The sequence below is a fragment of the Ursus americanus genome, chromosome 28 (assembly GCF_024610735.1).
Source record: "Ursus americanus isolate L20-20 chromosome 28, mUrsAme1.1.p, whole genome shotgun sequence".
NCBI lineage: Eukaryota > Metazoa > Chordata > Mammalia > Carnivora > Ursidae > Ursus > Ursus americanus.
The window spans coordinates 14,043,756-14,067,561 of NC_142154.1; the positions used below are offsets into that span (position 1 = coordinate 14,043,756).

At 42.9% G+C, this 23,806-nt stretch overlaps 1 protein-coding gene and 1 long non-coding RNA gene across 30 annotated transcripts in view; one reads left to right on the forward strand and one right to left on the reverse strand.

Annotated features, from left to right (window-relative positions):
• Window positions 1-23,806, reverse strand: part of LOC123790808 (uncharacterized) — a 274,206-nt gene that overhangs the window by 151,171 nt on the left and 99,229 nt on the right. For 3 of the 29 annotated variants that reach the window (XM_087856669.1, XM_087856668.1, XM_087856667.1), the window contains one exon: window positions 668-23,359. The exons of 18 other annotated variants lie outside the window; for them this stretch is intronic. The gene's annotated coding sequence lies outside the window, so the exon portion shown is untranslated. Of the gene's footprint in view, window positions 1-667; window positions 23,360-23,806 lie in introns of those variants that run through there. 8 more of the 29 variants (XM_087856681.1, XM_087856680.1, XM_087856672.1 and 5 more) reach the window with 6 other exon arrangements.
• The window catches only part of LOC123790807 (uncharacterized), a 116,714-nt gene that overhangs the window by 18,841 nt on the left and 74,067 nt on the right, over window positions 1-23,806 (forward strand). Inside the window, exon 3 of the long non-coding RNA XR_015722114.1 lies at window positions 21,296-21,445. This is a non-coding gene — a long non-coding RNA (uncharacterized LOC123790807). The remainder of the gene's footprint in view (window positions 1-21,295; window positions 21,446-23,806) is intronic.

The window sequence follows — 23,806 nt, forward strand, 5'->3', positions numbered from 1 at the left end:
AAGCATGCTGGGTCTTATGGTAACTCTATGTTTAACATTTTGAGAAAATGCCAAATTGTTTCCCAAAGGGGCTGTACCGTTTCACGATTCTACAAGCAATGTACAAGGATTCCAGTTTCTCGACATCCTTACCAACACTTGCTATTGTCTGCTTTTTTATATTTTAGCTATACTAGTGAGTAGGAAGTGATATCTCGTTGTGGGTTTGAATTGTATTTTAGTAAAGACCAACGATATTGACCAGCTTTTCATGGGCTTATTGGCTATTTGTTTATCTTCTTTAGAGAAATGCCCAAACCCTCTGCTCCTTTTTAATTGGATCCTTAGTCTTTCCATTGTTCAATTGTAAGAATACTTTGTATATTCTAGATAAAATATACATATTATGTATTTGAAATATATTTAAGTATATATTCGAAAATATTTTCTCCCATTCTGCAGGTTGTGTTTTCACTTTCTTATTGGTGATTTTTGAAGCATAAAAGCTTTTTTTTTTTTTTAATTTTAAGGAAGTCCAATTTACCTGTATTTTCCTTTTACTTTGGTTTTTGGTTTTTCGTGTCATATTCAGAAAACCATTGTCTAATTCAGTTTTGCTGTTTGATCTCTTACCTTGAGGTCCAGGATCCATCTTGAGTTAATTTTGGGGTATGGTGTGGGGGAGGGGTCCAATTTCATTCTTGCATATGTATTTCCAGTTGTCCTAGGACCATTTTTTGAGAAGATTCTTCTTTGCTCCATTGAACTGTCTTGGAAATCTTGCCAAAAATCAGTTGACTGTACATTGTGAGGATTTATTTCTGGATTTTCAATTCTATTCCATTGATCTAATTGTCTACCCTTATACCAGAGCCCCAGTCTTGATCAATGTGCTTCACTCTAAGTTTTAAATTGGGAAATGTGAGCGCTCCAACTTTATTCTTTTTAAAGATCATTTGGCTATTGTGAGTCCTTTGCATTTCTGCTTAAATTTTAGGATCAGCTTGTAAATTAATTTAAAAAAAAAAAGGCAGCTGGGATTCTGAATGGGATTGGTTGTATCTGTAGACCATCTGGGGAAGTGCTGCTGTTTGAACAATATTTATTTCTTCCAATCCATGAACATGGCATGTCTTTCCAATTATTTAGCTCTTCCTTAATTTCTTTCAGTGAGATTTGGCAGTTTTTAGCATGTAAGTCTAGTACTTCTTTTGTTAAATTTTACTCCTAAATATTTTACTCTTTTTTATGCTATTAAGAATGAAATTGTTTTCTTAATTTTATTTTCAAAATATTCATTACTAGCGCATAGAAATAAAATTGATTTTTGTATATTGCCCTTATATTTTGCAAAATTCACCTATTAGCTCTAATATCTTTTTAGTGGATTCCTTGGGATTTTCTATAAACAAGATCAGTCATTTTCAAATAGAAATAGTTTTATTTCCAACTATGGCTGTTAAACTGTCTATTCCACCCTTCAATTCTGTCAGGTTTTTTGTTTAATATATTTTGGGACTCTGTGTTGGACAAGTAGTAACTTAATCATTGCTGAGGATTCCTGATGGCCTGATACGTTTATTTTTATCAAATGTCATTATTTACATCTGGTAACAGTTTTTATCTTGAAGTCTATTTCATCTGAATCAGTGTAGACACCCCAGCTCTCTTTTGATTACAACTTACCTGGTACACATTTTCCTATCCTTTTACTTTCAACCTATTTTTGTCTTTGTTCCAAGCGTGTCTTCTGTAGACAGCATATAATTGGTTTTTTGTTGTTGTTGTCTTTTTTTTTTTTTTTACCTATTTTGCCAATCTCTGTTTTTGATTGAACTGATTAATCCATTTACATTAGGTAATCACTGCTAAGGTAGGATTTATAGCTGTCGTTTTGCTGTATGTTCTCTATACATCTCATGCCTTCTTTGTTTCCTTATTCACCCATACCTGTCTTTTTTGTGTGTTACTTTAATATTTTATAGTATGCTGTTTCAATGTCCTGGCTGTTTGTTTTACTGTTTTTTTTTTTTTGTTGTTGTTGTTATTTTCTTTGTGGTTGCTCTGGGAATTAAAATCAACATCTTAACTTACTCTAGCAAATTTTTCATTTCAATTTTTGAACTTCTCAACTCTAGATTTCCCATTGGGTTCTTTTTTATAGTTTCTCTCTCTCTCTCTCTTTTTAAAGATTTATTTATTATTTGAAAGAGAGAGAGAGTGCATGAAGGGGGGAGGGGCAAAGGGAGAGGGAGAGAGAATCTCAAGCAGACTCCCCACTGAGCATGGAGCCCAATGCAATGCTCAATCTCACGACCCTGAAATCATGACCTGAGCCCAAACCAAGAGTCGGATGATTAACCAACGGAGCCACCCAGACACCCCTACAGTTTCTATCTCTTTATTAATATTCTCTTCTTGGTGAAACATCATGCTCATACTTTCCTTTAATTATTTACATATACTTCCTTTTAGTATTTTTTGAAGTCTTTGTCTATGAAGTCCAACATCTGGTCTACTTCAGGAATAGCTTCTTTCCCTGACTTTTTTTCCCCTGGGTGTGAGCCATACTCTCCTATTGCTTTAGAAAACTGGACAGTTTAAAAAAAAAATCTATCTATCTATCTATCTATCTATCTATCTATCTATCTATCTATCTATTTATATCATGTGTTACTCTGGAAATAACATCCCCTCCCCTCCCCCTGCCTAGAGTTTATTGCTGTTGAAGTTCTTAATGTTGTTGCTGCTTAGTTGCTTAGTGACTTTCTTGAAACAATTTTGAAAGTCTATAGTCTGTGTCATGTGCAGCCACTGAAGTGTCTATAAATGGTCAGCTCATGATTAGATGAGATTTCCACAAATGATTTCAATCAATAAATCTCCCAGCCTTTGCCAAGGAGCTCCGAAAGGAGGAGGGGGTACTTTCAATGCTCAGCCACATAGCTGAGAACTCCACCTCAGCCTTCACTTCCTGCCTACCCAGAAACTCAAGGTCAACAGAGGTGAGAAGTTGGAGCCTCCTTGGGTCTTTCCTGGGCATGTACCTAGGCGTGCACTTGCATGTGGGCTTCTAGATTTTCAAGAATATGTGGAGCTTTTCAAAACCCTCTATGGACACCTCATTGCCCAGTTTTTCCTTTTTAATGTTTTGCTCAGTCCCTTGGTAGCTCCAACTGCTATCAGCAACTCATAGAGCTGCCATGTTAAACAATGCCACAGATTGTTTTTAACAAACACCCTAGAGAAAAGGCTGTTTGTACAGAGTGAGGCTTGAGTCAGGTCAAATAAAGACAAACTGCAAGACAAGTCAAATAGTGACAGTTTTCTGGAAAGGGGGCCTTTGGGGAGCTTCAAAACCATTTTCCTCTTTCAGTGGCTACTAGGTTACTTGTTTTTATAGCTACCATACTTATGAGGCTGTTGGTTTTCCAAGCTACTACAGAACTGGGAAGAGTGGAATGGAGTGAGACCAAGTTAAAATGCCACTACACTCACCATTCTTACCATGATTTAGCCATCTTTCTTGAATAAACACTCTTTAGATTACTGCAAACCGTTGGTTAATTTCCAGAGCTTGAAAAAGTTGCTTTTCATGATTTTTGTCAGTATTTTTACTGCTCTTATGGAGGAGTGAATTTTTTTATATCCTCAGTTTTCCTTTTCAGAATTGATTTCTCACATACTTGTATTTTTAATCTAAATAAATTTATATCTTCAAAGTATGTAATCATGGCATGGGTTGAGTTAAAATGTAACTATGGCAAAGGATGTTGTTCCTTTTGAAGTCCAAAACAGTTGTTTGCCAAACCCAGATGTGAGTCATCAGGAATCCTCTTGTAGAAAATTACTTAAAATTATAATCTGAAATTTACTAGGATACGAATGCTAATTCCCCAAATATTTGAATTTCAGCAAATATGTATGGATTCCATATTACACGCAAGTACCTATGTCAGTTGCAGTGGAAAATCCAAAGATATAATACACAGTCTGCTCTGAAAAGGCTTAAGGAATACACGCATGCCAGAAACTAAATAATGACAAAGATATGTGTTTCCCGTTGGTCCATAGGCAACACAAGCCCAGATATAAACAGGATCACGGTAATGATAACAGAAATTATATTCTTTGCCTCTCACCTTGTCTGTTATTTGTGGAAACTCCAACTCTCATCTTTCTACCCCTTCATATTTCCCTCCACATCCTGAGTTCTTTAAGAGGTATTCCACCCTTTAGACCTTGCTTAACCCAAAAGCTGTCAGGTCTAGAGTAGATAAAGAATAATGTCCAAGCTAATCCTGCTTAGCAGAGGTTCAATGGGCTATCCAGCAAAATCCTGGGCTCCATGAAATAAAGGATCTGTTTTTATCTTCTCTACAAGCAGGAAGTGAATCGTCCTCCCAAAGGAGTTCAAACTCACTCCTCACTCTACTTATTATGATCTTTGCACTCTGGCTGAGCAAGATTTTATCCCCACTGTCTACTTATGAGCCTCAAGACTGCAGACAACAGTAATCGTTTTATGCCCTATTTGTAAAATGGGAGTACTAATGCCTACCACTTGGTTTGTAAATTAAATAAGATAAAATATTTACATTGTCTGGCCCACAGAAAACCCTCCCTACATGTTTACTCATGTTCTCCAAGCAACCAGTCCCTTGTTGGGTCATCTGGAGGGGATGAGTCTCTTCCTGAGGGTTCTCCAGATTAGTGAAGACCGCAGTTTTGCGTCATTCTTGTCTTACCTCACATGACACCTCCCCAGAGTGGCCTTCCCTGACCACCCACCCAAGAGAAACTCCCTCTTAGTCCCTCTCTGTCCCACGTGGAGGACGACCAATCATCCCAGTTTGCCTGGAACGAGGGCACTTCCCAGGATGTAGGACTGTCTGTGCTAAAACCAGGACAGTGTTAAGCAAACCTGAAGACGTTGGTGGCCCTACCACCAACATGCTTTTGTGTTTTTTTTTCTTTTTTCATAGTCTTTGCCACTCTCTGGTATTCACTTTACTCGTTTGTGTTCTCATTTCCTCCGAACTGAAATGGAAGCCCCTTGAGGGGAGGGACAGGATCTTATCTGTGTACTTCCCAGGTATATCTGGATGCCCACAACACTCTGGCACACAGTAGGCACTAAATAGCTATTTGTTCAAAGACTGAATGAGTTGCTAATCAATTGATTCACTCGTTTTTCTTTTTTCTAAATGCTCACCCCTCTTTTTTCCCCAGTTTGAACAACGCAAATGCACAAGGAACACAAAGTTTTGTATGACGCCACAATTTTTTTTGAAAAAGCATTTGGTTTGGCTATAACGACTGAGAGAGTTGTAAGCCTTTGAACCTGTGTGGCAGTGAGAACTTCAGACAGCTGTGTTCCTTTTTCTTCTGATCCCCAACAATATAATTAAAAAGGATTCACTGAAATGTAGACGTTTCTACCATTTCCCCTGGAATGTTGGCTCTAGCCAATATAACCTAGTCCGTAAATACAAGATTAGCGTCTGTGAAGGGAAAGCTCTCCTTCTATAAAACGGCATTCAAAAGGAAATCTCCACCTCTTTTTCCATGATAGAAGCAGCAGCATTACTTGTAAGTCCCATAATTACCTTAAATGTCTCACAAGGATAGAAGAGCTACAAATGCTAAAACACAGTCCGAAACCACATCTTTGGCCTCTAAAATGAACCAGATAAAGATGATGCCCTTTTCCCCACTAGCCGTTTACTATATAAATGAGAAGACATAAAGTAGTTTTAGATTTAATTAAAGTAATTGACTGAATTGCATTTTGTAGTTGTGATTGTCATTAACATTCTTGACCTCTCTGTCGCATAGATGTGCCAGAGAATTTTTCCAATGGATATTTATTATGAATATTATCATCAATAAGCACCATCAACATATTAAAATTAATTTTAACTTCTTTATGGAAGACTGAAAGCACAACCAGCTGCTGAAAACCATCCGTTCTAAATCATTCTTTATCGATTCAACATGCTTAAACCTCAAGTATGACTAATAGGGAATTTTATGTGTGTGTAGGCAAGTTTCTCTCTATATATAAAATATTTAATTTTATTTTACATCTAACTCTGGTTACATTAATCACATAACCCTATTTTCCAGAGCCCTGGGATTCCCTGGCTATTTCGAGCGCTTGCCGGGCAGTCCTCGCCCTTGTTTTACGTCCACGTGCATATCCAGCGACACATGGACGTTTGGGCTTATTTTGACTGCTGGCAAAGAGCTTAATAAAAGACAGGCTTTGGTGCATCAAAAGAACTTAGTCCACAGGTGTTCTGAGCTGGGCGAACTTGTATGTAGAACAAACAATTAAGCTCTGGAATTTGAGACTCTAAATTGTATCAGTTGAGCACCTGTCCCGAAGGGAGGAAAACACCTTTCATTACATTACCCGCGGGCATGTCGGCTCGGGCTGTGTAGAGTTACAGCAGATCCTATTCAGGCACTCTGGCTGAGACGCCCTTGCTCCTCCGGTGAACTCTGCCAAGGGCTTCAAGTTGAACTCCTTCAGCGACTATCTCCATCTCTCTCCCCATCTATACGTGCCATCCGCAGCCATGTGCCTCTCCGTATCTCTTTCTACGTTGATCACTTCCCGAGCATCCGCTGTACGCCGAGCTCGGCGCAAAAGAGGCTCAATACAGCATCGCCTGTCCTTTCACCCAGCAACGCCACAAGGCTTAGAAAGGCTAAGTGATGTGCCCCAGGTCGCGTAAGGTTCAGCGGTAGGATCGGGCTTCAAAGCCAGGTCTGCTGGACTCCAGAACTCCTGTCTTGATCGCCACGCCTGGATGGACGGTGCTGTCGGTGCCAAGTTGGAGGCGGAGTCTTACTGGGGATGAGGCTCTCGTCGGTCCCCTTTATCTCGGCTTTCTTCTCTTGCCTTTTCCTTGTCAGAGTTCCTCAGCCTGTGGGCTTCTCACATTTCCTTCCTACCTTTGCTTGAATTTCATCTTTTTTTTTTTAAGACTTTATTTATTTATTTATTTGAGAGAGAGAGAGAGAGAGAGAGAGCACACGTGGGGGAAGGGAGAAGCAGACTCCCCCAGCGAGGGCTCCCAGGACCCTGGGATCACGACCTGAGCCGAAACCAAGAGTCGGTCGCTCAACCAACTGAGCCACCCAGGCGCCCCTCGAATTTCGTCTTGACACAGAGGGCTTGCCTGACCTCCCCAACCCTCCATCCGCCCACCCCACTGTGGTTTTCTTATAGCACAGAGCATCACTCAGCATATTACAGATTCATTGGTTGACTTGTCTGTTTTCTGCCTTCCCGGGGAGATTGGAGCTCCGCTATGATAGAGATGTCCGGCTCTTGTTTACTACTGTATCACAACGGCCTGTAACTCTGCCTAGCACATAGCAGGTGCGCGATAAACATTAAGCAAATGAAAAATACATGTGCACATACATATTGCTCCTTGTTCTTCATTCACGTATATTTACTGTGGAAAACATAAAAGGTCCCTTGACATTTTATTTTGCTGAACTATCACATCGTAGACAATCACGTGTCAAGATTCAAGAGAAACCTCACGTAAAGCAAAGGAAGTGCTGTTTCTGCCCGGCCGCTGACCGGCAGCTGTAGGCGTCCTGACGTCGGGGCCGCGGAGACCAGGCAGGCGAGTCAGCCCCAAGCAAGGATCAAACCCCTCTTCACCCAGTGCACAGCATTTACACTGAAGCGGAAATCAGATACGTTGGACTAATTCCTTGTTTGCGGATGGGATTTACTATTACAATCTGGGCGGACCAGAAGATCCAGGGAGCCTGGCTGTGAGAGCCACAGGGCTTCCATCTCCGGGCGGAAGACGGTTCCTTGCTAGGCAATGGGTACAGGTGATATACCTCTCTCTGCCTTCGCAAAGACAGAGGCAGCCTCTTTGGATGCCAAATATCAGAAGATTCAGAAATGTTGACAGCCTGGAACTTTGGATGGGTACAGTCACAATAACAAAGGGAGAACTGTTCTTGCAGTAGTTATCTGATGATAGTGACGGTGATTAGAGTAACAGTAGCTGACATGTATTGATTGCTTTCAATACATCGGACATTCTACATGATCTCTTTCAATCTTCACAACACCTCCGACAGGGACAGTGCTTATTATTCCTATTTCACAGGTGAGAAAACTGAGACTTACAGAGTCTGGGTCACTCACCCACCGTCATGCAGCTGGTTAGCTGAAATGTGACCAGCGTGACTGTTTTATTCCAACACCCATGTTCTTTATAATTTCGTCTTTCTATGTAAAAGGCAAACCATGAGTCCTTTCGAGACACTTCTAAGCTAATTTTGTGACTCGGAAGATGGAAAGAGCAACACTGTAAGCATAAAAGGGAACAATATGAGGTGATAAATAAATACCAAATGGCCCAGATTAAAAGTGCCTTAAAATTGAGGAAAAGAGCAACATCAGTCTGAGTTGGGATTATCATGGTGGGCTTCACAAAGGAGGTGACATTTGAGTTGGACGTGCTTCGAGGGAGAGGAAAATGAGGAATTTTGCAAAAGGAGAAATAGCATAAGGAAAGCCATGCCAGGAGAAATTCAAAAGGCATATTAGGGGTTAAATAGACCAACTGGGCAAAAGTGAGAAGTTTAGCCAGAGTAGTGTTTCCCAAACTTTTCACCATGGTGACAGAAAGGGATTTGATGTTAACTGGGCTTGGGAAATGCTCAGTTCAATGAAATTTTGCAGGACTTATCAGAGCCTTGAGTAAGGTTAATTGCCTTATGAATCTCAAGGACAGGATAGTATTATAATGCTGGATTTGTTTTATCAATTTATTTGACTAGTGGAACCCCCTTCCTATTTTTCTACAGAGCACTGGTTAATATCTCACTGAACTGGGCCTGCTGTGGAACCCGTTTGGGAAGTTCCACTGTGCAAACATCATGGGTAACAGCACAGGGAAGACTGATAAGCACCATTCCACAAAGGGCCTCATTGCTCTGTTAAGGAGGTCTGTAGTTGTAGCACGAGGGAGCTGGTGAAGGCTTCTAGACAAGGAAATGATATGAGCAATTCTTAGAGAAGACTGGTCTGGAAGGAGAGGAAAGAGACAATCAAAGAGAATCAAAGAGAATGACTGTGTGGTCCGGTGGTGAGATCATGAGGGTCCAAACTCAAGAAAAGATTCTTCATCCATTCCCATCACTCCGGTTTCTTGTCACCACTGTTCTCGTGCACTCATCAATTTCCGGAGGTCATTTGAAAACCCATGGCCATGGGCAGTAGGGAGAAATGGGGCATCTGGAGAACACTGTTTGGAGGTTGAGAGAGAACCCCTGGAAGCTAATCTGATCATATCATTCCTTTCAAACCCTTCCATGGCTCCTCCTTTCTCTTAATATTCAAAATAAAATACTGCCCCTCACCTACAAGGGCGTGTCCACCTCTCCTCCACACCTCATATTGGTCCCCCCTTTGCCCGCATTCCCAATGGGACAGCCAGGGCCATCCCTCCTCGGCCATGTCATTTGACTGTCAGCCCTGTGAGGTCAGGAACACGGCTGTTTTTACTTATCCCAGGGACCAGCACGTAGTAGGAGCTCCATAAATACTGTTGTATGAGTGGATGGACGGACAGCTTATCCACTGGAACAGATGTGGTGTGTTTTGGAATACATTCTGGCAGATTCAACCGACTTCCAGACCAATCCCCCAATATCAAGCTTAACACATTATAAAATAAAACCTTTTGAGTGTATATATAACTCTTTCTGTTTGACTTTATATCTCACATGACCTCTCATGTTTCTGTGAGTCAGAGTCTCCAGCTGGCAAGGATTCTATTTGTCATTTTTCCACAGGCAGAAACCCAAACACCACAATCCCTGGTTGCTTTATCCTTTTTCCTATTCACAGATCACCCGCGGGAGGCATCATCTACTATCTTCCGCATATACGCCTCTCACATCTTGGTTTACCTTCCTGACTGCTGACACCTGTTGAATTATGAAGCCAAGCGCGTTTCTACTCTGCATTCTTACCTTTCCTTGACCAAAATTTCAGGGGGAATGTCAATCAGGGAGGTCTCAGCAAATACCTGCCCCCACTCAGACTCCAGGGGAATTGAGACCTTCCTTATTGAGTTGCTGTATGTGGTTTCAACCACGCCATTTGTATTCCACATTTCAAAAGAATATTCGAGATACTCAAGGGCTTCCAGATTTAGCCCAAACTAGATTTTTCATCTTATCTTTTACGTTGTCTCTCAACGAATGGGCCCTGAGTTGTCATGAGTTTCAATGTCTAGAATCAAATATTATTTTATTTTTACTACCCTTTCCCATTGCCCAAGCTCTTTTACCACTTTATGCTTGTGCTGTTGCCCTCCTCCGCAGGTCAGCCAATTTGACATTTCGATCTGTGTAGGGCGCTCAGACACCGATTCAAATTTTAAAGGGTGGGGGTGGGGTGACACTTGGACACTTTATGCCGTGAAGTCAGTTTTGTAACTACTACTCTTTCTGAGACATATTTGTGGAGACCAATGAATGCTTTGAGTCTCCTTCTAAAAGAAACTTTTTCCTTACTAAAAAATGCCAGACAACGGTGCCTGGCTGGCTCAGTCGGTTAAGCATCTGCATTCGCCTCAGGTCATGATCCCAGGGGCCTGGGATGGAGCCCTGAGTCAGGCTCCCTGCTCAGCACGGAGTCTGCTTCTCCCTTGCCCTCTACCCCTCCCCTCATGCTCTCTCTCTCTCTCAAATAAATAAATAAATAAAATATTTTAAAACAATGCCAGGTAAGCCCAAGGATATAAGGTTTAACACACAGATCTGACCATCCTGTTGGGCCTAGAAACATTTCTTTGGGATGCTTCCGGAGGGCATTCTGTCCTGATGATTCAGCGCTAGACACACAAGAGCCCTCACACCCCACCTCTCACAGCTAGAAAATATTTTTCTGCATCTCTAGGCTAGCACTTAGGCCAGAAGTAGGGAGAGATCGTCACAGAATGCCATCAGCCAGCTCTGCGGCTCTCGGGTGTGGTTTACGGAGTTTCGTCTTGAGAACTGTCCAAAATGACCTATTTGGCCACCCTCTGCTTTCCCTTGGCCTCCAGAAACCCCTGGAATGTTCTCCGAGGTGCCTGGAAGTAAAATCAAAGTTCCACTCATTTATGTATGCTGCCCAACTGTGGTCAGTCAACATCCTCACCTGTCTTTGGACGTTGCCCGGATACGTTATATTTGATCTAGTGACCTGCAGGTGAATTGTAGGTTATGCTTAATTACACTCGTGAGCCCGTGTCAGTCACAAACCTTCCTATTTCACTCCCAAATACCGTGAAACCCCTTAAGGGAGTCCACTGATTATACTGTAGAGGTTTGTAGGAACCAACGAGGGTAAATAATTAGACTATATTGTTAATTAATATTGCAGTGCCTTCTAGTGCAAAGATATTTAAGATTGCGGCCGTATGGGTATAAGAGTAAGTGGAGAAGCAGTCTTGCTCTTGATGAAGTGAGGAAGAACAAAGAAAGTTTTGTCAGACTGACAAAAATACCCTGCCATTTTGGCAATCTTATGTCCAAAGTTTCCAGTGCGTTTCAAGGAAGTTTTCAATTTAGCAAATGCTCTGTTTGCCAAAATGAATATTGGTCTTTATGACCAAAAATAAATCCAGAGAACATAAAACGCAGGTACAGTACATTTCTAGTTGGCGTAACTGCAAAACTTTTTGTAATCATGTGAACTTTATGGAAATAAAAACAATTAACACAGATTTCATAATGGGCACCATTTCAATTTTTGTTTCATTAAGCTTCATAAAAATATAGGCTCATGAAAAAGCCAGTTCAATTAAAGTGTGGACTTTTCATTATTTTTAACACGTTTTACCTAGTTCTAATTGATGAAAGTGTTACGTATTTTGCCAACCCAAGAATTTTTCACACTTCTTTAATTCAAACCAGCTTGATTTTTGCAATTCAAATAGACACGTTATTATTTGGCATTAACTGAAAATCAAATAAAGCAATGGTAAAATGTATTAAATAGATCACAATGCATACATTATTTCCTAAAGACATTTATTTTATACATTCAAAATGCAGTAAATCAATTTTTGTTTAACCAGGGCTAATCTTTACAACTCCTCAATGAGGAAGATAGTAATATTCTACATAAATATGATTTGACAAATGAGAAAATCCAAGCTCTAACAAGTGACCTAACTTGCCAAGGTCATATAGCAAGTGCAAGGTCCAGAATCCTAGCACAGGTAATAGGACCACTTGTCATATCTTCTGTAGGCTTAAGATAACAAGCTCCTTGAACAAGGGTTGTGTCTTTCTTTTTCTTTCTTTAAATATAGATAGATAGATAGATAGATAGATAGATAGATATAAAGATAGATATAAATATTTATATATATATAAATTTATATATAATATATGTATATTATATATTTATATATATTATATATTTATATATGTTTGTTTGTTTGTTTGCTTGCTTTTCCCTGTGCACTGTTTCTGGGAGAGGCACATGTTAGTATATATAGTTAATGGTTTGTATTTAGCTTTCTATTCAACACAGCTCTCTCCAACCTGCATTTCTATACATTTATGGTCAAGCAACATTTAATGTGAACTATACTGATCCCTTAGACCCTGCTAGGTAATCAAGAGTCAGATGAAGCATCACAGAAAGATAAAATTATACCCATGTGTCTCCCGAGCCACAGATTAGTATCTCCAACTGTTGGATGAGTTGACCAACTCTATCTGTAGGCCTTACAGACACCACAATTCTATCACATCCCAAATTAGCTTTTTCACCTTCTACTCAAAATGTCTCTTCGGTGCTTGAGCTTCCCAACTAGACCCCAGGGAGTCACCCACAAATACTTTTTTCATTCACCCCCATATGGTCACAGAGTATCCATTCTACCTGCTAAGTATCTTTCCGTTCCATTCCCCTCTTTACATCTTCAGTGCCTTAATTCTGACCCTTATTTTCTTTTGCCCAGAAGATTTTAACTTCTAGGTTACAGGTCACTTTGTGTCCAGTCTGTCACTGCTGGCTTTCTTCCTCCCAGGTGCCCAGGTTCTTTCTGAAATAGAAACCATTCACTTCTTAAACCCTGTGGACAGCTGCCCCCACCTTAAAGTATTTTTCACTGTGAGATCCAGGGAACCCTGAAAACACTGTGAATAGGAAAAGACAAATAGGTTTAAGGCAAGCTCTTGGAAATTTATAATGCAGCGTAACCTAGTAAAGGCCCTGAGAAGTCCTGCAGGAAAGAACTCCATCCAAAAGCCTAACCCAGAGTTCCCTACATGTTATTAAAATACATTTATTTATTTTAATTGGTATTGTTTTCCCAGATGATACAAATTAACATCTCAAGGAACCAGCATTCTTCTCAGCATACCTTGAGAAAAGACCATCCCACCAGATAAATTAACCATAGTGCCAGTTCACCTCCATTGTCCACCACCACCTCAACCAATTACCCCATGTTCATGGCTATTTCCAAGGCGATAGCATACTCGTTTTGTCAGAGGAAACACAAAGCTCCTTCAAAATAGACTGCATTTTCCCCAATTTTTCAATCTGAAGAACTATTCCTAACCACTTCAAGACCTAGTTCAAATAAAGGTTACCACCTCTCTAAAGCATTCCTCGAGTCACTCCTTTGGGCTGCTCTGCTGTGGATCAGCTCTCTAAAACTCCATGCATTCGTCCACAAGTTCACCTTCCCTACAAGGTTATCAGGCCCTTTTATATTTGCATCTGAAGTACCTAGCACAGTTTCTAGCACATCGTGGAAACTCAACAAATGTGGATGGAAGATGTATTTCATTGTCTTCCAATTCAACACCTTACAGAGATTGGATGTCAATGCATATTTGTTATTAAATTCCTCAAGACAGGTCAAATCGACTTGAAAGAACTTGCAACCTGGATGGCTTACGGCTGAGATAAAGGGATTTTCCCACAGGAGACGGACCTAAGGCCCGGCTTTAACTCAAGAGGCAAACTTCCGTCAGCTAATCCAGCTAGCAGTACCCTTATTCCTCCCTCCCCACCCCCTTCAGGAGCACCTGCCGCATCTGAACCTTGCTAGAAGGGACAGTCTTCCCCCAAAGAGGAAGAGACCGATATTCAGCCCCCGATACAACTAACCAGTGGAAGGTACTAGTGGGCAGAAGGCAAAATGCTGCACACCCACTGAGGGCACGTCCTCACCTGGAAGTATCTGGCACCCCATGACTCTCAGAGTTACAGCAACTTCCTTACTACTCACTGGTAGGACACGGTCCACTGAGGAAACAGCCTAGCTCTACATGGCTCGAAAAAGTTAATTTCCGAAGAGTTGCATCAAATCCTTTCCAAGGATGAGGCAGATCTGTAAATGATTCTGCCACTTTCCAGCCGGGCAAGCTAGGTCACCTCTTGCCACAGCCTTAGTCTCCTCTGTCAGATGAGGACAAATGGGGCAGCCTTTGCAACCATTTGACACCTTGCTTGGCACATAGCGGGCCAATCAATAGAAGCATATTACATTTGATTCTGCTTCTCCTGGATTTTACAGTTTATAAAAATAAAAAGAGGAACTGCTTACACGAAATTAATAACCCAACTCAAAAATCTGTTACTAAGTATATTTTGGACAGATCTATTCGTCTCTGCCACTCTCCCTGTTAAATTAAAATTAAAACACACTCTTTAAAAAGCCCTCCTCATTCAGCAGAACAACATGCAGAATTATGCCTCTGAGCCACACATTTTAGTGCTGACTCCATTGATGGCCCAAAGTTTAGCGATTTGAGAGCCCAATGTCTTTAAGGTAAGGTCTGGATAGAACACGGGCATCGTGCATCAATGGTATGGTTCGTTCGGTCATTGGAGACTAAGAAATTTTGGTTGGATTCTTGCAGGACCCAAATGTTTCTTTCGTAAGGTTGGGAGACCTTTCAAATTATTTCCCATTGGTTTGTGAGGGAGTCAGATGCATGAAGCAATTTGAACAAGCGAGACTGGGAGCAGCCACAGCTTGCACTGGGGTCACAGACAGAGAAGGGCTGAGCCGCTGTGCGTAAGGACCCCAGCCCCCAGAGGCGTGCGCCCTCCCAGCGTTGGAGTTAATGAGGCCATGGGTTCACTCCTTTTCCTTTCCAGAGACTATCTTGATCAATTTGCATGATGATTATGGAAAAAATTAAAACACTATTCCCAAAGATCAAGTTAATAAAGGCCTCTGAGACGCGGAGCTTCCTGGAGGAGAAGGGTATATTTTTCTCTGAAAAGGGGACAAGTGCCTGAGATGAGCTGCAGGTTAGAGCAATGTAGCAGTGCTGACTTCTACACCCTCCCCCACTTTTGTTTTTTTATTATTCATAGCACCTTACACCTCGATTAGACCTCTCTCCCTTTAAGACCATGTAACGAATTTCATACCGATTCAGAGGGAAATAAAAAGGGCAGGGGGAGGAGGTATTCGAATAAAGTCAAGAAAAATATCTCAATTGGTGAAATTCTCTCGCGGTTGAAAAGCCATTTGCTCCTTCCTTCCGTGACGGATCCTACGTTTTGTAGATTCAAACTGAAAAGCATTCACGTCTCCTTTGATACTTCAAGCCCGCCAAACAGATAGGCATAGACAGCGACTCCCCTCCGTCCTGAAGAGCCACAAATCTGTCCTTACTCCCTCACTAAAGGCAAGTGCCTCACGTACAGACCAGTTCCTCCTTCGGTTCAGTTTTTACCCTGTTCCCGACTCTTACGCGAAACCAGATCCCGCTTTTTCGTTCTAGGGAGTCTCGCATTTTCTGCTGTGTAGAGAAAGCCCTGAACCACTTTGGCAGCTGGCTTGGAGGATGACACCCATGAAAACGGTCCCTGTCCCACTTCTCCTCCGACAACACCTCTTCTTTCTAGACGGTTGTGGTCAAAAGCCCAGGGGACTCGGGAAAACATGGGAAACGAACAAGATCTACTTTCTTAAGATTGCTCTTCTTGGTATCACTACAAAATGGGACAAAATAAAACCGCACAACAGAACGGACGCCTGGGTGGCTCAGACGGTGAAGTATCTGCCTTCGGCTCAGGTCACGATCCCAGGGTCCTGGGATAAAGTCCCACATCGGGCTCCTTGCTCGGTTGGGGAGGCTTCTTCTCCCTCTGCCTCTGCCTGCCGCTCCCCCTGCTTGTGCCTGCTCTCTTTCCCTCTCTCTGACAAATAAATAAATAAAACCTGTTTTTAAAAGTGCAAAACAGAAGACTGTGCAGTTCCTCCATCTATCATGGATTTTACTTTTAGCATCCACACTATCTTTATAGAATTAGCAACAAGAAAAATAGCTAAACCAACCAACACTCTATATCACAACTAACTTTCCCTGTAAATCATTCTCAATGCTTTTATTTCGTCCCCCTTACCCAATGGTGGGGAGTCGCATGTGTGTAAAGACATAGGTCTCCTTCCTTAATAATTTGTGTCACTATTTCTCCATGCATTTCCCTAATCCATGCTATTATTGATACCCCATATTTCATGGTGACCAAAAAAACACCTGTAACAGTTTATGTCCAGTAAACCCAGAATGAATGAAATACTACATTCTTTCTCAACAACAGACTCTGAGGAAGAAATATTTTAAGAGGACAAGTGGAGGGGCGCCTGGTGCAGTGGCTTAAGCATCGGACTCTTGGTTTCAGCAAAGATCATGATCTCAGGGTTGTGAGATTGAGCCTGGTGTTGAGCCCCACATTGGGCTCTACGCTCGGCATGAGTCTGCTTGAGATTCTCTTTCCCTCTTCATCTGACCCTCCTACTCTTGCTCTTTCTCTCTCAAAATAAACAAATAAATCTTAAAAAAAAAAAGAGAGAGAGAGAGAGAGAGAAGGCGAAGATACTGTTGTGGTGACTTTTACATTTAATCTACAATGTATCCATGATGTCTTGCCAATGACTCAAGTAGCCTCGTTGAAAATAGAAGGCTGTCGTTCTCGGCACAGCAATGGCTGTAATAAATTGAGTTGAAAACCCTTACCCAGTACGCATGTTGTGTCCAGCACTGTGTGAAGCGAGATCCAGCTTCCACCGACCTAGCCCAGCACCTGGTGCTTGATATATCCACGTGGAGGAGAGGTGTCCTTTTTTGTCATTCATCTGTCCCAAAGGGCACAGTTTTCTGATAATCATAGTTGATTAAGGGAGCTCAGGGTTTAGACACATAGGAAGCTTGTGATCTAATAGCAGTTAATTTAGTGGCAAGTGATATAAATTACCCAAAAAGCAGCCTTGTGGATCAAAGTAAATAGCGGAGTGGCCATCCCCTCCCCTTGATAGTTTGTATATATCATCCTTGGGGCAAGCATAAAGATGCTTCTATGTCCAATCCTCTTAACTCTATGAGGCTCATTTTCCAGATGAGGAAGACAAGACTCAGAGAAGTGAATCAATTTAGCCCCTAACCATCCAGCAGCTAATAAGTGACCCTAAGATTCTGTTTCTCCCCCAGGCAGAAGGACCCAGAAGAACGAAGGTGGGGAGGTCTGATTGGAACATGCGGTGTTTAGCACTACTCTCTAATGCCCGGGGCCATGCTTGGCACATAGTAAGCTCTCCAGAAGTCTTTGTTGAGCTGAACTCAGGAGGGAAGGCTGGAGAACCAAGATTTTTTTTTAGCAGGTCTGGGAGGAGCCTCGGGTATCACATGTAAGGAGGTGCCCGCTGTCGGGGGGCCTCCCTCTAATGGCCGTAGTGTCCCCCCTCTTCCCCCACCCACTCCCCACCATCCCGATATCACTCCAGGGGGCAGGGACCCTTGCTTCCAAGTCTCAAGGGCAGGTGCAAGTTCCGAGTCTCACTGACGTCTCCCCTCGGGCCTGCCAGTTGGTCCCTCGTCAGGTTCACTGTCCTACCTGCGCAAAGAGACAGGAAACCCCTCGAGGAAAGCTTCCCATCCATCTTCCTGGTGCTCTTTCATTTTCTTGCCAATAAGGCGATCAGCCTCACAACACACTTCGATATATTTGACATCTGTCATAAAACCCAGGTCAGGCATATCTGTCTTCTGTTAAAATAAGCCATGCTACAGAGGCACTTCCTCTGATGTGAAGGCCCCACCAGAAATAATTATTGACATCTTGTCTACACGTCCAGCCAACCCTCTTAATAGGAGTCGTAAATTATGCGTCCCGGTTTCCCCCAGTCCTAGAGAGAAACCAGGGAACACTTACAGGACCAGAAGGAGACACCACGATATTAAAACACGGAGGGAGAGCTGTAGCTGAAGTGACTGGCTTGAAATGAATACCTTCCTTTAACATCTTTCAAAAGTTAGGGACTGTGGCAATTCACAGCTGTTTCTTTGTGATGAGGCATAAATTTTCTATAACACTTTACCAAGATGACGCTTATGGGCAGGCAGCGCCTAAGAAAGTGGATAGAAGTTTCCTGAGTGGCAGTGATTTCTGTTTAGACGTCACATGCCTCAGCCTTCGGGAAAGTTCCTTATTGGGGAGAATGCTGGACACTCGGACTCCCGGCGCAATACTGCCAATGTGGGAGGGAAGCACCAATTGCCTCTGGTTCTCATTGCTCCCCTGAGAGGCACCCATGGAAGGAGCAGGTCTCAAGTCCCCCAAAAACCTGCCGGTTGGAAAACTTGTCACAAGATTATAAAAATCACTACTAGGCTCAACTGTGTGAGAGTTCCTGTGAGCCTCTGTGGGCCAAGTACACACGGCAAAACATACACCGCTTCACCCTTGGGAAGAGAATGTGGGCATATATACCTCTCCCTGCTGATCAGAAAGGGAGAACAGAGATGACTTTTATGAAGGCAAAGGGATTCTAGAAACACATGTGCTAACTTTGCTATGTTTTCTTTGGGGTAAGGAACGAGGCGTCCTTTTTGAAGATGCTTGCAAATGTTTCCTCGTGGAAATATTTAGTGGCTCAGATGTAGCACATGGAACAAAACATGTTAGTCGAAACCAATGTTTTACTACAGGCACACAAGGTGGGGTGTCCAGGAGGGGAGGGGTTGATGCATAAGAAAGCAGATTAAAAACTAGAAGTGTCCTTTATTGGGCCTACCGGGGTAGACAGACGAAGAAAACATCCAAAGATCCATGGTAAGAAACTTTGTTCTCTCTGCAGACCCAGACAGGACTTTTAAGAACAGAGGAAATGTAAGCAGACGGGAGAGAAACCCCCAGATATCGAATAGTGGACACAAGAAAGTAGTATTTCTGGCTGGCAACGTTCTTTCTGGGTCCTGATTTTCACCCAACTCTTGAGTGGATGCCAGACATTTTTGTTTGCACACACATACCCAGCTTGCCCCGTGCTAACATGAGAAATCAACTGTCTTGTTCAAACGGGAATAAATTGTTGAAAGAAATATAAGTGCTTAAGTGTCTTCTTCAGGCTCAGGAAACCATCTATCATTTGGACTTTCAGTTGGAGCATTGTAAAGAAGAAACTTGTTCTCTACGGGGATGCTGCTAAACCAGGAATAAAGACTGCCGTTGAGAGAGATGTTTTAGCAGGATCTGGATGAGAGATTAACTCTACGAGAGGCAGAGGAAATCGCCAATTTCCCCTTGTCCACCCCACTCAACTCAAACCACCCCAAACTGTCAGAGGATGTGAAATGAGAGGAAGCAGCTAACTGGATGACCAGGAACAACACGGACGCTGAAGGATGTGAAGATAAGGGTAAGGGAACCGGTGTTTCTGACTATGGGCAGAGCAGTTGCAGAAGTCAAAAAGTGCCAGCCGTGCCAAGTGACTCAAAAGGATCGCTCTTTAACGTTCCACGCCACAGGTTTCCAAACCAAAGAGCAGTCTATCTTATCTCGAGAAGGCATCCATGGCCGCACGAAAGTGGGAATTCGGCTTCCTTACCACGGTTTGTGGCAAGCATGTTACGTGAGGGCCAAGACTTCCCAGCTTTTCTGAACTCAGCAAAGGGACCGTCACCTGTTAGCTGGTGGCGTGTCACAGGGCCGTGGTGTGAACGGCTGCAGAAGAGCAGGCCTTCTGAGATAGGCAGAGAATAGGAGCCTCTTACACGTGCTCACTTTCCCTTTCACGTGTAAAGGACCTCAAGGGGATGACTGCACTGGGTTCGGTGCCAGTGATCATGGAAGTCATGCCAGGAAGGTTGTTCACTTTGCACCTCAGCCACTGGGAAACTGACACACTATAGAACATTAAGTACTTTTCACATCAAGGCTTTGGCATGTCACTTACTTTGGGGGTTGGGGGGGGACCGGTCCCACTGAATGTCATCCACAGACAGCAGATGTGCTGGGGAAGAATGATGCCACCTTCTCGCCAGATTTTGACACGACACCGGATGCCCGTGTTTGGAAGGAATGGGAGGTTCTTTCTGTAGGACTGAATTTAAGACAGCATATTGTCTCCCCTCGGGAAATGGCTCGTCTCCACTATGTGGGCAAAGAGCTGGGTTCTGGTCCCACGGACTGCTCTGGTGCATGCTGCCCATGTGCAAAGAATGAAACGATCTCCTGTCCATTAATGAGGACTTCTCTTGTCTCAGCGATCTGCATAAAAACCCCAGCATGCCTCCTTCCATGGCTGCAACCGTGATATTTTTTTTCATCCCATGCAGCACAAAAAGCAAATGACATGTGTTCAGGTTTTATGCTAACAAGGTCCTTCGCCTCGTCTTGCTGATATTTAAATGCACTAAGCCCACGGACTTCTACTGTCCTGTCTTCATCTGCCGAAGCCCAAATCCATGCCTGTAGGTGAAGAATGACTGGATACTATTACCCCGATAGCTGATGATAATATTTCTACATCCATTGTTAAGCTTCTTAAGTTTCTTCTTCACTTTGGGAGTACTTAGCATATCTTTTTCTAAAAACCATACTCAGTGTGCCTTAGGTAAAGGAAGATTTGATGCGACGTTCACGGGAGATTATCTCGGACTAAGCTGCCGAGCGAACATCTCAGCCTCGCTCAGCCGGGCTCTCCATAAATGCACCTTTATAAACCTCTCAGGGGTAAACTGGGTCACTTGATGTTGTTTCAGAACATCTGGAAAATAGTCATTGGGGTGGGGAGGGCTGTAAAAGCTCTTTGTGCTCAGGCTCAGAGGAGAGAATGAAAACATGGATGTGACACATACCAAATGATTCTAAAACATCCACTTGTTTGTAAGTACCCCAACCGCTCATTATCTGCTTTCACTTCAAATAAGAGGGGTTTGGCAAGGACGCGGAGTTCAGATACGTGTGATTCCTCCTGCAAGAGCTTAAACATCCCTTCTCTGGCATTTTCAGGCCATCGACGAGCAAACTGCCTCTGAACAGAATATCCATTTTCCGCACCTCCCCAGTAGGAGCTCTGGAGCACCAAAGGCAAGCAGAAGACTGAGCCCCTGGAAATAAGAGCCCACGAGTGACCAGCAGGTATCCGCGTGCAGAGACATGGTACTATTTCTATTTGCATCTATTTCTTTTCTTTTTTTTTTTTATTATATCTAGTTAGCCACTGTATAGTACATTGTCAGTTTCTAATGCAGCGTTCAATGATTCATTAGTTACGTATAACACCCAGGGCTCATCACGACACGTGCGTCTATTTCCAGATGAACTGCACACATGACCATGTGTTACAAACAGCCAGCAAATGGCCCTTCCTTCATGGGCCGTGGTACTTTGGTAAAGATAGAGATTCAGATATTTCAGGGAAGAAGAGTCCTTCCTTCAAGCGTCTTGAATTCCAAGCAGGAGAATTTCTCAAATGATTGAGGAATGTGTCTTATGGCTCTCCCTTGCCTTAAAATATTAATTAAGAAACAAACGAGAGCTTTTCCTGAAGGGGCGCACTGAGACTTGAGCTAGCTGGCCCTTGCTGCTAGCCATATTACACTCTCCTCCTGGATTAGAATGGGTGCCAGGCTGTTCCTTCAAATTAAGACAATATGCTCGTAGTGATGAACCGTATTGGCCATCTATCTTCCTTTTGTGATCTGGTTCTCATCGAGCTGAAATGAAGCCATTTCTTCTGCCTGTGGCTGATTAAACACAGAGTCAATCCGCATCTCGGAGGAGGCTCTAATGATTCTCCGCAGAGCCCGTGTCAGCCCAGCCCGCACCTGCAGGCTCCTCTGTTTCCATCATAAACCAAAGCATCTGTTTCAGAGAGGTGGTATGTTTCTTTCATCCAGGGTATCACTCTGGTCAGACCCAAGGCAGCTTATTTGGTCCTCGAGGCTGCCTGTCGTGCCACAGGTAACAAATGGTCCCTGGGGAAGTCTTGTTCTCATCAAGAGTGAAAAGGACACCACTTTGGGCAAAAGCCTGTGCCTTTGCTAGAAGTCTCCATGGCTCACGTCCTATGGTCTTCTTCTAATAAAAACAGGTCAGGAAACACCAAGGGGAATCTTTGAAATAAGACAATCCTTTATTCAGTAATTCATTTATTCTTTTCTTCATTCATTCAATGAATCTTCATCGAGTACTCGCTTAAGTACTTAATTACCACTGTGAGGAGTATCCCAAATAAGACAGAGCTCAGGAAGTATGTAAGAGGGAGCCTAATGTTTTCTAGGGTTCAGGGAAGATTTCCCTGGGGAAGTGATATTTGAGCCAAGACCTAAAGGATGAGAAAGAGTAGTGAGTTACTAAAAAGATGAAAGAGTATTCTCAGCCAAGGACAGAGCATATTCAAAGGTCCTGGGGTGGAGGAGTAATGCTTGGCCCATCTGAGCCCAGTGAGAGGGAGAATGTCCAGAGATAAGGCTGGTTACATGGCAGGAATCAAATCGGGCACAGCCTTTAGGCTGAGTTAAGGAGTTAGAGTTCTATCCCAAAAGCTTGATTGCAACCAGTGGTGTGTATGGACGGAAGTAAAATGGTATCACTTCCTACCTTTTACTGAGGAGAAGCAATGTTGTACTGTCCTTGCTGGGCATTGTACAGATTTGTCATTTATGATCTCCAGAGTTTCCAGCATTCCTTTAAGGTGGCTATTTTTAGCCTCACCCTATAGCTAAAGAAACTGAGGCACAGAGAGGGTAAGTGACTGGCCAAGATCACACAGCTGGCCAGGGGGGGCCAGATCCTGGCCAGGCCAACCTCACACCCATGTTCTTTCCCCTGCATCACGCTGCCTTCCCACGCACAGACTGAACACTCACCTGCTAAACATTTGTGACATTTGTGTAACATTACTTTTTCCGATTGTTTAAGACAATTTCCTATTTACCGACTGATAATATTTTAATAATAAATAATAGCTCCATTTAAATCATCATAGAATTAGAGATAGGATAGCAGACTCACCTCGTCTCTTAGAAAGGAATCCTGGTGCCAAGGTCTTCAGTTAGTCCCATGGAGCAGCTAAAAGCCAAAGATCTGGAATTAGATTGAACTGGGCTTAAACCCCAGCTTGTCTGGTTATGGACCGTGTGATCAGAACAGGTGGATACGAACTTTGAGGCTCAGTTTCATCCTCTCTCAACGGGTATATTAGCACCATGTTCACTTGGCTGTTGTGAGCGTTAAATAAAATAATTATGCAAACCAAGTTTCTGAGACGCTCCACCCATAATGGCTACTATCAGGACCACCTCTACCATCATCATTAGTGTTGTAATGTGATCATGATCAGTTAACTAATTTACCACCTTAGTGGGACATCGAATGCCCCACCTCTTTCTCCTAGTGTGTGCTTCTTGGCCTGTTGCAAGGGCATCGCTCATTCCCCTGCTCTCACACGATTAAAAGGGAGGCGCCCTAATCCTCTAGCAGGTAGGTGAAGACCACGTCTGCCTAGTAAGTCACGTA